We start from the raw sequence: 14,835 nt of genomic DNA, 5'->3' as shown, positions 1-14,835 counted from the left end.
GATATATAGCACTGACGGTGTCTTCGACAATAATATGTTAGGTCTGTATACTATGGTAAGACCGATACATAATTGATAGCCATGCAGGAGTAAATAAAGCGTGAATTTTGACCCAAGAACTTTTATGTAAGCATGGTAAGCAATAATATGGTAAGTATGAATATTATTATACCCTTCCAACGAAATTTCCCAGTACGACAACAAATTCATACTTTTTTGATAATTCAATTAAGACATGAAAACATCATAACGTATAATGCAATAGCAAATAAAAAGTTCTAGTCCCATGGATATCCTTCTGAAATATAGTGATAAACACATGACTCTGGCTGAACGTGACGACAATTCGAAAGCGCCGCAAGCGAGCTAAGACAGAATATTTTCGACGATGTAACAGTAATCAAAGTTGCGTCTTCCGCGAGCTACACGGACAAAAGAGCTCTACTCCCAGAGGAAAACTCCGCCCCGAAAATAGGCAGATATGGAGGTCAAAAGTGAAACAAGGCAAAACTCAAATCAAGATCGAGGGAAATTGAAGAAAAAGGAGACCTAGGCAAGGCAGAAAAGTCCCTATATGTTCGATTAAACAATCAGAGGATATTGATCAAAGAGTTGGCCGCCCTGCGCGACCCCTGCACTACACGCGGACAAGACACGCGAGTTGGGTTCGCAAAATGATGAGGAGGGCCATACGGAGACATTATTGGGAATACTATCTCGCGACGTTTACAATCACTTAGGCGAACCTTGGATTCAATTTAAGGATGATTTTAGGCACAAATGGCAAATGATGGGCCCGCGCAATTTGGTGATGTCTATGCCTGGGAAGCGGCTCAAAGGAACGATAAGGGAGTCGAAATTGGCTAGGATTGGCGAACAGAATCGCCCGAGGCCTTTTTTCATATTATCATCGTTGCGATATTTCAGCGACGGAACTTGTTTCTCCCTTTGCATCTCCCCATCTCTCTATAATCTATCTGTCTATCACTCTATCCCTCTCTTACTATCTCTTTTTCTTCCATTTTCCTCAGTTTCCTAGCCTTCTCCTTTTCTAAGACCAGCCTGATTTCTTATCATTTAATGTGTTGGTTCAATTTTCTCCTATTCTCTTCCGATGTTTTGTTAGTGTTTAAACGTCTGTCTATATGAATACACTTTTGTGAGCAGTTATGTTTGTAAGCTAGACTTCGATTTAAAGATTCACAGTTTACACGAAGATATCTTTGAGAAAAAAAAACCAATAATTGTTATCTTGCTGATAGGGCAGTGAATGCTGTAAAGGCAAACCGGTCAGAGACTGTGAATATGTTGTGATATGTCAACACTGTTTTCACTGTAAGAATACTGTGGCATGTTACTTCAGCAATATACTTCTCTCACTTCTTTTTGATAGAGAATTGCGCTAATTTATATGATACACATTGATACGAAATACAATGCTCTTTTGTGTTTACAGGCGTAGTGATAATTCTTTTTTTTTTATAGGAGGGATGTGCTACGTGTACGACTCTTTCCTTATCTACTTTAGAGGTAAAGATTTGATGAATCGTTTAGTGAAACTTGATAAAAAAGATCACTAATACAAGGGGATTAATCCAGATAGATGCTGGTCTGACGGCTTGAATTCAGTCTAGAATGCGATCATGACCTTGGATTCTAGCACTCTTGATAGTACGCCAATTTCGTGCATGTCTTGTTAATTTCTCGCGCGTTTTCGCTTCGAAATATGGTTGAGACGCGAGAGCGGAAATGGCGGTACGACAGTCGGTGAGGTGATCCGCGGCATGGCCGGGTTGATGGCTACTGACGGGGGTCTTCAGGACATTGTTTTAGCCTGCACGCAGGGCTCGGCACTTAAGTGCTTGCACGCTTGCCCGGAACACGATTTCATGTCGGGCACATAAGAATATAAAAATGGTATTACCCGCCCGATCGGGCAAGTAAAATTTCATTAGTAAAATGCGGGGGAATTAAGAAAGAAAGAAAGAAGATCTTCCCAAAAGTTAGCCATCATGTGTGAATTTTTTAGCGTTGTCATTATCTAAAAGGGCGAAGCTTGCCGAAATGCTAACAAGTTTTGGAAGCAACAATACACACCGCGCGACTATTAAATGGGTTAAATTGAGCGGAGATACTTGGCTGGTGATAACCCTAACCAGCATACGATACACCGGCCATCTCGACATTAGAACCAGCCCAAGAACACCTAAGTGAGCTGAGAGAACATCAATGAGTACACGAGATTGAGATCACGGCGGTGCAAGTGCATGCGATTACGTTGTGTATGTTGTTGTGTGTGCAACACAATCATGTGATTACTCAGCACAGATTGCCAGCACAGAGGCAATCAGGTGATCGGGAAAAAAAGTTAGGGAGAGGAGCAAATGAAATCAGTAATCACAGTTGTGGACTTTATACACGTGGTCATAGAATTTCAACCAAATCATTCAATTTCATTCGAAAATCTATTGTCATGTCTGATAGCATCTTTTCTTTTTTGAGATTTTTTTTTTTTGTTTTCAACTCGTATGTACAATCGCGTGCAACAATACACATTTCAGTGTTGCGGGTTTAAAGTGTATAACACTGGATTAAACACGACGCGCACTGCAGACATAATTATCCAACTTCCATACAACGTCAGATTATGGGTTGATGACTATGAAACTACACAACCAGTATACAATCCGTGCTTGCAAAAATGTACGTTGTCAGAACACAGTCATATCGCATGCTTTACCTTTTACTTACAAATATACTTTTTGCCTGTAATTGCCTTTAGATCGATCCCTCCTATAAAAACGCTCCGAAGGATTGAGCAACTGAAACATTTTTTGTTTCTGTCAGGCGTAATGCCATATTTCTATCAGTGTTGAATATCTTGCAGCAAAAAGAAATGATTTTCCTTATCTTTTATTGAGTGCGTTGTTGAAATATCGATTGTTTGAGGGTGAGTTCCGTTTGTCATATTTGTTGTATCGTTAACATCGCAATACAAACGTACTGATACCCGATAAACATTGAAGAAATTAACTGAAGAAAGTTAAACACATTTGCGGGTTGTTGTTGTTTTTGTTAGGCAGAGCCCAAACTAGGACAAATAAAATTCCTCATTTCTGTTCGTTTTATTTCCAACGTATAAGTCGTCCTTTTTTCCTGAGATTTACCCGATATCGCATGCATTCGATTGACATACAGTCACCATCGAATGATAAAGAAGTCGATTAAATTCAGCTTGTTTCCGCCGTTGTTCTCTTGACGAATCTATAGGTGGTTCAATCTCTAGACAGCGCTTAATGAACTCCAACGAGCTCTGAATAACACATACATTTTACCTGGTATACACCCATTGTCAAACAAATTGCGATGAATTCTTAAACCATGAAATATATGTGTCTCCATAGGGAGTGTGGTATAAAAACTACACAGCTCAACATTTTTTAGATCTTAAAAAAGATAAAGGGCTGACCAAATATTGGTAATATTGGCAACATACGAACTGTACATGTCAAAGGAGTATTTTTTTTTCACAAGACAGAAACAAATAGATATTTCCAGTTGTAAATGTGTACGTAATAAACACATTTTACATTAACTAAATGATATCACATCCAAATATCTGAGATATTGTGGGCAAGAAAGGAGAAGTACTACTGTGCGAAAAGGTAAAAAGGAATGCAGAGCATATGAAGTCAACACTGTAAAAACACCCAGTGTCGCCACGCTGTGAGAGAGTGAGGAAGGGGGATTAGGGGGAAATCTTACCAGCACCCTTTTTCTCCCCTGTGTTCTCCGCCACCTTTTTGACATATCACATGGTTTGGTGAAGTGACCCTGGCGTTCTTATTGCATGGGCGGTAACAGAAAGGTAACGGGCCCATCTCCGGCTGATGAAGCAATCATTTGGACGTGGGTGCGGGAGATGAGTCCCTCGGTCTCAATTAGACGGCTGGCGGGATGCGCGCTGGTCTGGCCCTTGTTGCTGCCAGGTCTTACAAGACTTTCCCCTGTCACCGCTTGAATTAGATATGGCGTCCTCATTGAATGGGCGGTAACCGAGAAAGGTTATTGAGTCTTCATCCCAATCGATAAGGTCATCATTATTTTGTTACTAAGGTGACACACGGTGATTTTCCCCTTGTTTCGACAGTCAGAGCACTTTTATTGGGAGTTGGTTACCGTCATGGAGTTGGGTCCATACATTTTCTACAGTCAAATTTCATCAAACGCCACCAGTTCAGTTCATGCGAACCTAGAAACTTGGCCTGAACCTGATCAACAGTGGTCACAGGCAGAATTTCTGTGAAGTCACATTTTTCCTAAAGACATCATCGCATTTCTCACAACGATCCCGTTTCTACTTTTATGAAGTCATGAAATAAATGGATTTGATTACCTCCTCTATGCTTGTAAAATTGTTATCGTTGTTGTTGTTCGATTTGTTGAGTTAGAATTTTGAAACTAAAATGAAAATGCTCTGACTTTGAAATCCTCATTTAGTATGTTTTTTTAAAATAAAAGTAGTCATCTATGCACTATTGCACAATTTAGTAACCTCTCATCCCACATTTAGCATTAATATTTGTGGTACCATTCTCAATTTAGAAACAGTATTGATTATCTGCATTGTCATTAACTCTAAGATTACCGTGCTGTATTCATAACTGTTCGAGTTGTCTATCTTATTTCTACACATGTAAACGCGAATTTTGATCGATGAACTCATCTTCACGACTAACCTGAATAAACATGTCTATATATTTCTCCATAACCCCCCCCCCCCCACACACACACACACATTCAATCTATTTAAAGCCATTGGGAGGTGCAGATGATTTGTGTTTCTCCGGATAACGGGAACATTCCCAATTTTATGTAAATACAAAACAAAGTAACCCCCAATCTAGAAAAGGCGTAACTTTTCATAAAATAGTCTGGAGCAAAATAATTCAAGAAAGATATTTTTACTCTCATTGACTAACTTCTGTGTGGAAATGAGAACGCTCTGTTGAGTCATGCGTGAGTGAGCACACATTAAAAACAAATGGCCACTTTTATAAAGTCACAAGATTCATTCGGGGGTCTGTGAAATAATTTTGATAAATTCTGTTTCTGGTGTATGTTAAAGTGCTGTTGTTGTTTCATCATCGTACAGTGTGACCCCCCTATACCTATCCTAACACTTAATTGCCGCTTCGATTTTTTTTTTTTTGACGGTTGGGTGAGCACATCATAAGGAAGAAATTTCTCACAAGGTCACTCCTCCTAGAATGGCAAAGTCCACTCAGTTCATTGAAAGAATCGACATCAAATATTCTTGCAACAGCACATGTTGTGTCAATATGAGATAATTGTTTTATCGTGATTGAGTGAGCATACTTTAAAGAAAAAGCAAGAAATGCTAAAATGTACTTTAGATATGACGTAAATGCATAAAATGCTTTACTTACTAACGATTTGTTGATTTTAGCACTAAATATGCAACTTGTTTCACAGACCCCCCTCCCCCCAAAAAAAGTCTCTTGTGACTTTTTAAAAAATCACCAGTTTGTATTCAATGTCTACGCACTCATCCATGCTTCAACCAATCATTCTCATTTTCACACAGAAGTTAGTCAATATCACGTAGAAATTTCGCTGCAAAATTACTTTGCTCGAAACCTTTCCTTTAAAGAGTTTCGCCATTTGATTAGAAGGGAGCTACTTTTTTGTTGTGTGTAAGCGGTTACTCGAAAAAAAAAAAACGGTTAAAAGACAGAAAATCCCCGCGATGGTTTCCCACGACCTCAAATACTGAAGAAATGCTTTAAGCCCGTCTATTATTTCCACTTGAGAGTACAATGAGAATGATGAACGAATTAGGACGAAGTGCAAAGAAAGCCTTTTATGATAATGAGAACAATAAACTTAAGAACGATAAAAACCGCGCTTTGCCACCTTGAGCATTGAGTGAAGCATGCCATCAGCCCAATCATCAAAATTACAAACTATCAGGTTATTGCTCTGGAGAGAATTCAGAGTTCAATTGTGGGTTTATGTCATCACCTCCGGACCGCTGATTCACAGTAAAAGTCAGGCACAAAATAATGGCAAGCGAAGTTTGTCCCACGGTGTCTGCTTTAAGTCGACCAAAATAATGTCGTATATGTATATATATATATATATATATATATATATATATATATATGATAGAGAGAGGGGGAGGGGAGTATGTGTGTGTGTAGGGGTGTGTGTGTGTGTGTGTTTGTGTTAGGAAAGCAGTCTTGCCCATCAAGAATTACTTTTTTGATACATATTGAAGGACAGGTATTTCCGCATTCTTTCACTCAAAGTTAATTAGGGACACACATAATTTTGTTGCCAATTGAAATCTATAACAGAATGGGTTTGATCACTAAAAGAGACAATGTGCCGCCAGAATTATGACGATGATTTCTTTTCATTTTGTTTTCATTGTGAGACATTTTGCCTGTATTTTCTTTATAATCTCTTTCTTTCTTTCTTTCTTTCTTCCTTTTTTTTTTGGGGGGGGGGGGTTGAAGGGTCATGAAACTGCCTCCGTAACACTGACCAAAGAATTCTTTGCGTCTGTTTTTATAGTTATTCAAATATCTCTACTCGATTATTATGGAATTATGTTGATGAAAGGCATGTTCAGGTACATGATGCTACATGACAGTTAGAGATTTGATTTGATTTGATTTGATTTATTCATTCTTCGTATGGCAACATTTACATTTTTTTTTCAACATAATAAAACATAATGATATACAAATATGAAACTCATTATAGCTAGTTTCAACAATTTCAACAATTTTGATTACAAATACATTTAAGACAAAATTACAATACATGTGTTATGAATTACCATACAGAACGGTCGCCAATAATAAGCTATAAGCTTGACCCTTTGGCAACCGATAATACAATACGTTAATGCAATAAAAGAAGGGGTACAACATGATGCTCGTGGGTTAGGGGGATAATAGGAGAGACAGAAAGAGCAGGAAAAAGAGGGTGATAGAAACCTTCCGATACCAGGCTTGCCAGATCAAACTCACAGTAAATACATACAGGTGTACATAATGATTATAGATTACAGTGATGTAATAACATTGCACGCACACATAGACATGATACAGTGTTGCTGTTGTCAAATAAAAGTTACATTGAATTAAGAATAGAAGAGCAGTAAAAACAACTACGAAGTATACACAGTTCAGAGCCCTACCAGGGCGTATAGAAGAGGATAACTTGCCCGACATAACAAGAATAATAGATATCAGAAACAAAGACGTATATAATATGGGAGGAGTGCGGAATGGGCACAGGCAGGTGCGTCCCGTATGTGCAGAGTCTCAAGAACAAACATGTATAAAAGCCAGGGGTAAAGAATGAATAGGGTAGGGTTTCTGCAAAGAACATCACTGATCGTGCTGGTACTGTGTGATCAACATGTTCTTAACTGCTTTTTTGAATGAATATATGGACTTGATGTTACGTAATTCAGGGGGTGATTTATTCCAAATATCTGGGCCAGTGTGTCTTACGGATTTATGGGCTAAGAGTGTTTTGGGGTTACATAAGTGCACGTCTGTTGCTTGCCTTGTTGGATACGAATGAACTTCTGCATTTGAATGGAACATATTTTCAAATGAACACGGTAATGAATTAGTATTGAAACGGAACATGAAAAGTGCGTTTTGCAAAATATGAATATCTTTTACCTTTAAAGTCTTAAAAGAGAAAAAAAGAGGATCTGTGTGATCATAATAACCAGCATTTGCACATATACGGATAGCTTTCTTTTGCAATTTTAATATGGTATCATTGGCATACATCGAATTTGCCCATATGATGTTACAATAAGAAATGTACGGTAAAACCAGTGTGTTATAAAGCATGATTAAGATATCCAGAGGCAAATAATGTTTCAGTTTGCATAATATTCCAACATTTCGAGCAATATATATTTCACATGGTCTTTCCAACTCAGATTTTCATTAATTATAATCCCAAGGAATTTAGTGGATGATTTCTTCCCAAGAGAAATATCATCTATTTTCAAATGACATTCAAAATCACTATCAATGTTTTTCCTCGGATGTTTGAAATGAATATAATTCGTTTTATGTAAATTCAAAGATAAAGCATTACTTTTAAACCACTGAGACAATTTGGATAATTGAACATTTAATGATCTGATAAGAAACCGAAAATCTGAGTTAGAGAGAAATACATTTGTATCATCAGCAAAAATTATATATTGTAATATATTCGAAGCATTAGGTAAATCATTAATATACAATAAAAATAACAATGGCCCTAATATTGACCCTTGCGGTACGCCACGTTCAATCAACACTGTTTCAGAATTACAGGAATCAAAACATGTATATTGCTTTCTATCGCATAAATAACTTGCGAACAGCTTGAGAGCAGTTCCCCTTATACCGTAGTAATGTAACTTTGACAATAAAATGGAACGGTTATAGAACGGTCAAATAGAGACGATGTGAAGAAAGTATTACTGATTACTGATTGCTTACTGATTGATCTGCAGTAGATATGATGTAATGGTATGGCTGTATCAGTCTATACCAATGGATCCTTTTAGTATTGTCTCCCATAATACTTTGCTGTTCTGCAACAAGGATCATCCACGCATACTAAGGCGATAATTCGTTCACCTATAGGGGAGGATGGGAGGACATAGGAGGTAAAACATCTTGTCAAAAATTGCACGTGCTAGCAGGGATTCGAACACATGACCACAAGTGGATGAGTATGGAGCTATAATCATGCACCACAGTGCGCCCACAAAACACTCTCTCTGGAATGCATCTAGCCCTCATAATAAGTTATGCAATGAAGGTTTGATATGTTTTATTGTCATTTTTCTCTTATACCGGCATTATCTTCATTAACTATGACATCATAAGAAAGCCTGATTAATCATCTTTAAAATGACATTTTACCTGCTATGAACATGATGATGAATAGGTGTTCCTTGAATGTGCAAAACAGCTGAGTATGGGGACAGATCAAAAGTGAAAAGTCGCTATAATTCATAGTCGCTATGTACCGTTTCAATGAAAGAAAAAAGACCACAGGAATAAGCAATGCTGAAATGTGAGCACTTTCATACACTCTCATTTCCTAAACATTAGATGATTGTTTTGTCAACCTTCATGTTATTTTAATCTGCCGATACTACTGCAGTTTTTAATTCCCAGATGAAGCCTGGAGTCTGATGATAATCTCATAATGCATTCTTTTCAAGTATATACCTTCTCTGAAAGACAAAACAAATGGGGATTACACTGTTTGACATAACACGTTTGCTCCATTTTGCGACATTTCACATTTAAACTTACCTCATTCTCCTGTGCATTCCAGGAAAGCATAATGCATATAAGTGAGTTGTCATTGTAAAGAAAATGAATCAGGCTTCCTTATGATATCACATTTAAATGAAATGCTATAGTTTGAATATAAATATGATACACAAAACTGGAATGGCAGGACTTTTTGAAGGGTTTATTTACATCATTCGGTTGCTTTGACACGAACATTTCATTGCGGAGTCAACATCCAGGAAAGTATGCATCGAAGTAAGCCAAAACGAAGATAATACGGCAGCAACAATGATACAGAACAAAATCTGCATATTATACACATAAATATCTCGTGTTGGGTTATAAGTCAATATTTTTCTCTCTCCTACTATTCTAAATGAGCACTGTTTTCTAAGCGGTACCAAAATACAATTTGTCTATTATTTTTTAAATTCCTATGACGCAGAAGTTGCCAGTTGCAATCGTAATATGAGGCATAGTTCTTCATCAGTTTATATGCTTTTTTTTAGAGTAACGCGAAATATTGAATTTCCTCAAAAGTGAAAAACATGCTATTAACATCAAACGCATTTGTGCAGCTCTTTTGGGCAACTGAGAATGACCATTCCTTTTTGATGTTCGACTTCGCAGATTTCTGACTTTCCATGTTAAACATTAAGTATATCCTGTAGCAAGCTTAGGCATAAAGTTTATTCTTTTATTCAATGTCGATAATATTACATGCCATTAAAGGTATATCATCCAACCTATAAATAAATTCTCTTAACAGTGATTTTTTAAGTAATTGATTTTTACCATTTGAAGATAAACTGTTAGAAATCAAACTCGAACAACCACTCTAGCAATATCTCTGCAAAATGTCCATGTTTAGCAGCACACAACTTTAAATAAATTAAATTACACATTCTTTCCATCCAAAAAAACACCAAAACATCTTGAGAAGAGAGAATAAAAATATCCCCAATTGCTGATGGAATCACATGCCTAATTGTGTGAACACTTAGTCGTAGAAAGGTTCGGAAGATACCACAAAAATACCATGGCCACGCTTTTGCAACCTTGATAGTCAGTTGTGTGTGTGTGTGTGTGTGTGTGTGTGTGTGTGTGTGTGTGTGTGTGTGTGTGTGTATGTGTGTGTGAATGTACATGTACATGTGTGTGTGTATTTATAGCAACAACCTCGCTTTCAAATTTATTATGAGGAATATGTTTCAGCCTTCGTTTGAATTCATAATATTTTGAAAGTAAAACAAAATCTTATTCACCTAGATAAACTGCATGATAAAAGGATATTACTACAATGAATGATTGATAATGAAATACAGGAAATACAATGTCATTGTCTATCATTTTCCTTTTGTATCAATTACAAAATCGGTAATGTAATTGACGATGCATTTCGTTACTGTTCACATAGATTTAAAAAGTGAAATATAAACTACGCCAACATCTCAAAAGACAACATTTTCGATTCAACTTATACAGTGACTCTTTGGAACTTTTCAGAATCAAAATTACCAGTAAGTCTTCCAATGAAAATTAACACAAATATCATTCGATAATCATATTCATAGTGATGACACATCTTGCGAGAAATACAGCTTGACATAGTCACGCCAGTCATACTCAATAAAGAGAAAGCATGTTTTTTTGTCCCAAAATCTGATTGGCTTTAGGAGGTCATTTTTCACTTGCAATAAGATTATGAAAAATTAAGTAAAGAGGGATGACATGATTTCTCTGTGACAGTAAGCACAGCATGTCGACACAGATATGTTTAATGACCGAGAACTCACTTTTTTTCCTGCACCATCACATCTTAAATGCTAATCCTTCAAACGCCGGTCTTAGTTCTCCTCCTATTCCAAGACTGCGTGCAACCCAAATCCCACATCTCAAACTTCCGGACTTTTGGAATCCTTTCTATGTTGTTTTGTTTTGTGCCTTGCATTCTCGGAAGCTTTCTTCCAATCCACTTTCTCTTGATGAAGCGGGGATATCCGACCCCGGTTAAGGAAAGGTGTTGGCGATTATATTACCCTGAGAAATTTGGATAATGGTAATGAAAAACTTTTGTTTTGAGCTACTATCTTCCCCGCATTCTCTCTGATGTAAGTAAATGGACTCGATCAAAAACGGCTGCTAGCCCATTTCCGTTGCCAGACTCTATCTCCTTAAAGTGCATCAAAATCTTCATTAAGCCTGCCAACCTGGCCGTCTGTGCCATTTTAAGTTTGAAATTTACCTATCACGTACAGAAATCGAATCGCTCTCCTTGCCAAGCCCCTCTTGATTCCATTTCTATGTTAGCGATTGTGCAGGTTGAGAGAATATGCTGGTGCGGCAGGGAGAGCTAGACGGTGCAGCTATAACGCGTCTCCTTCCTGACAGTATCAATCCATTAATGGCCACTCTCGCCGGCTTTCACCTGGCCCAGGTGGCTCGCGCTTCGCACAATAGCTACTTCGACTATTACCATGGATGCGTTGGCCCACATAACCCGAACGTTTAGTATTCAGTCCTCAACTAAAGTCGTCACAGCGTTCCTACTCAGCTCCACTTATGATACCCCGCATTTGCTCTAGGCGCTGATGAAACAGGCCAGCCACGTCATGCTGCCTTTATACATGAGTTTTCCCTCCTACGAGTTTGCGGGAAGCTTCCCCGTACATTGTGACACGAGGCGAGCTCGCCCATATTGCCCCGCAAAGTGAGTTCGTTATGCAGACGACGCGATCGCCTGCGGGTCATCTAATATTGCCGAGGCGTGGTGCGCGCCCCGCCGCTCCAGAACAAAATCATTTCTTATTCGATAGCGAGCATAAATTCCCCTGAGATATTACTGACTCTGAAACTGTGAAAAATGTAGTTTTGGGTAAGGAATATTATCTGGTCGTGCATGTATGCCGAGGTTACTCGATCACTCTTCAGTTAAGAACTCCTTTTAGTATGTCATCACAGGCCTGAGGGTTCGATAAAGAGGAGACGATCGATCGATATGTAAACAGCGTAGAGGAAAAGCGGGAACCCGCGATCCACCTCACCTGAAAGTTGAGGTGAACGAAATCTCGCAAGGAGCAATTAGACCCTCTCTCCATCACTGATAGGTAATATACTTCGAGCTTTTAGCTTTGCTTAAATGCTCCCATTTATTTTTCTAACAGAACTCCACTTGACCATAATATATAAAATCACAAAGCGGATTTGGCGCAAGCCCGATTAAAGTGGGAAGGATCTGAACTCGGCTAGTTATCGATCGTGGTCGTCTGAGTTTGGAGGGTTTTACGAAGAGGAAGCAGAGACTTGGGCTTTACATGCGTGAAATAATAATGAAAATAAGGCAGACGCTCGAGTCTTACTGCTCGCAGCCCAGAAAATGTCCTTTTCCAATGCCGTACCTCTCCATTGAAGCAAATTAGGGGGAAGTAATTGGACAAACGCGCCCTGAAATAGCAGGAAAGGGTTTATTCGACCCGTCGCGCCCGCCGATGCGATGGGCAGAGGGAGAGCTATCATCAAAGTAAGCTAATTCGCCCGTAATTACGTTTGGTCGAGAAATAAATTGCAGACGGGCTCGCTAATTTCATAATAACATCAATTTAATAATTCTAATTCGTATTGACATTTAGAGAAGGGCGATAACGTCGCTTAGAGGTTTTGCAGCGCTAGGCGTGTGCGAAATTATTAGCTGCTGTGCGCAGCTTTATGTTAAGCACAGGCTGTACACAAATAGGCCGCTTTTTTCTCTCTTCAGTGGCAGAAGACAGATATGCATTGTTTCTATCAAGATTTTGTCTCGAACGCTGTCAGTTTCCATAAGTCTACTGCACAATTGTGTTTCCATTATCGCAGTCTTACGAAGCGACAACTATTTGGCCAGGAAGCAGGGAGAAAGAGGAGAGCCTCCCACGAAATTGCAGCTGAACTTCCCGCCGTTAAAAAGCCGAGGCCCCCTTGTAATGGTAGAATTGGTAGATTCAATGACAAATTAGGACATTATCGAGTCTATCAGTCGCCTGGTATGCCATGCAGCGTTTGAAAGTTAGCACCTACAATCTTTTCATTGCGACCGTATATCGGTGGAAGTAATAAGGCACACGTAATGGCCGTTCGCTTGCACCACTTAAGATCAGATAGAAAACTATTAAAGTCAAGATCGAGTCGTTGCTTTTCTCGTCATTCTGACTTCCTTCCCTTTTCCTGAAGAGCGAAATCAAACACAGATCTACCGCAATCTTGATGCGATAGCAAATCGAGTCGGAAAGCTCATGCCTTCCCGAGGCTTCACGCTGATCAATTGCGCCCGCGATCTCTCCGCGCGCGCTCATTATCTTACTTAGCACTATTTACACGGCTAACTTTCTTCTAGAGCAGACAGCACGATTTGCCTCCCTATTGCAAGCTATTAAATGCTATTCCTGGCAGCACTCCTTGATGTGTCTTCACATATTATCACTGGATTTTATCCTCACGCTCCTCTGCCTTGGGCAAACTCGACACAACCAAGAAGAATAGGCAAAGAAGGAACGGAGAAAAGGAGAGAAATACCACAGGATCTCTTTTCCCGCTCCACGTCCCCTTATCTTTTTCCTTGAAAGCATCCTATTTAGGACCTCTTAGAATGCGCACGGGAAGACTTGGCGGACTGTATCCGTCACTTTTCCCCGCCATTTCCTGTCACGCTAAGCGAAGGCTTGTATCCCTAGGCATGTATTAATACAGACACTAGCTGAAAAGTAAACGAAAGCCGCGCTCGTTCGTGACAGGCTATCCATATTACACTTAGATACAGCTAATTGAATAATACGTCTGATTACGGGCAAAATTCCTGGAGCAATCTTTCCCAAGACTTATAACGAGATTTGCGAGGGGCTATCAAGCAGCAATTGAGGGATGCTCGATTTAATGATTTTACCTGGAAAGTACACGCACCTTTTCCTTATAGCTTTTTGGGGACAGTTTAAAGAAAAAAGAAAGTAGACGGTGAATTGTCGCCTCAAGTCGCTAGCTGCTCATAAAGGACGGTCGAAAAGGAATGACCCAGCTTTCTGCCTCACATCGTCTTGTGTTGGACACGTTATAATAGAGTATGCCATTGAATGCTCAATACTGCGGAGATCATTTAGCTGGAGTGAAAGAAAGTCAAAACTTTTCAATAACGTTAAATCAAAACAGCCTAACATTTCAGCATTCTATTCTCTGAATTCCGGTGAACGAATTCAGACTTTCCCTATCCATTTCATTCAATGCAAAAACTATCTGAGGTGAAATAGGGGCCTACGTCCTCTATTGATTGTAGTAGCTCAAGTCCAACACTCATGCTTCTAAAAATTAAACATGTCGTGTCATGTACCAACCAAACAAAATTCTGTTTTTAGTGATTTCTATTCCCGATGATTTGTCATGTTCGAACCATAGCGATCTGCAATACTTCATTCTGCGTAATATACGTCTCCTCTATGCAAATATCTTTGTA

Source organism: Diadema antillarum, unplaced genomic scaffold, assembly GCF_040938485.1.
Source record: "Diadema antillarum isolate AM-2024a unplaced genomic scaffold, OU_Dant_1.0 scf00000010, whole genome shotgun sequence".
In the NCBI taxonomy this organism is placed as follows: Eukaryota; Metazoa; Echinodermata; class Echinoidea; order Diadematoida; family Diadematidae; genus Diadema; species Diadema antillarum.
The sequence above is the reverse complement of the archived record's forward strand: the minus strand, read 5'-3'. Positions refer to the sequence as shown.